Source organism: Carlito syrichta, unplaced genomic scaffold, assembly GCF_000164805.1.
Source record: "Carlito syrichta isolate Samal-C Ts95f unplaced genomic scaffold, Tarsius_syrichta-2.0.1 Scaffold309922, whole genome shotgun sequence".
In the NCBI taxonomy this organism is placed as follows: domain Eukaryota; kingdom Metazoa; phylum Chordata; class Mammalia; order Primates; family Tarsiidae; genus Carlito; species Carlito syrichta.
In genome coordinates, this window is record NW_007254018.1 from 296,509 (window position 1) to 296,862 (window position 354).

Consider the following 354-nt stretch of genomic DNA (forward strand, 5'->3'; position numbering starts at 1 on the left):
GCCCCCGGCGTCCGGGCCCTACTCCCCACCTTCCCTGCGGGCGTCCGGTCCCCGTTCCCCACGTTCCCCCCGGGTGCCCGGCTTCTGTTCCCCACGTTCCGTCCGAGCCCCGGGCCCACGCTCCTCCCGGGCGCCCACCCGTTCCCCACCGTCTGGCCGAGTGCCGACTCACCAGCCCCTCAGAGGACCCTGGCCTGGCCAAGCCGAACTCCAAGCTATGGACCGCCCCGACCCCCAATGCCTCCCGGCCTCTCCTCTCTTCTCCAAAAACTTATCGTTGGTTTTGGATAACTCACTCGCAGGTTGGACATCGTCTCTGTTCTCATTAGCCAAAGCTCTTAACCCAGGGTTTCA

At 65.8% G+C, this 354-nt stretch overlaps 1 protein-coding gene across 1 annotated transcript in view; it reads right to left on the reverse strand.

Moving 5' to 3' along the window:
- The window catches only part of HFM1 (HFM1, ATP dependent DNA helicase homolog), a 107,879-nt gene extending 107,812 nt beyond the window's left edge, over positions 1-67 (reverse strand). Inside the window, exon 1 of the mRNA XM_008068270.1 lies at positions 30-67. The gene's annotated coding sequence lies outside the window, so the exon portion shown is untranslated. The remainder of the gene's footprint in view (positions 1-29) is intronic.
- Between the last annotated feature and the right edge of the window lie 287 nt (positions 68-354).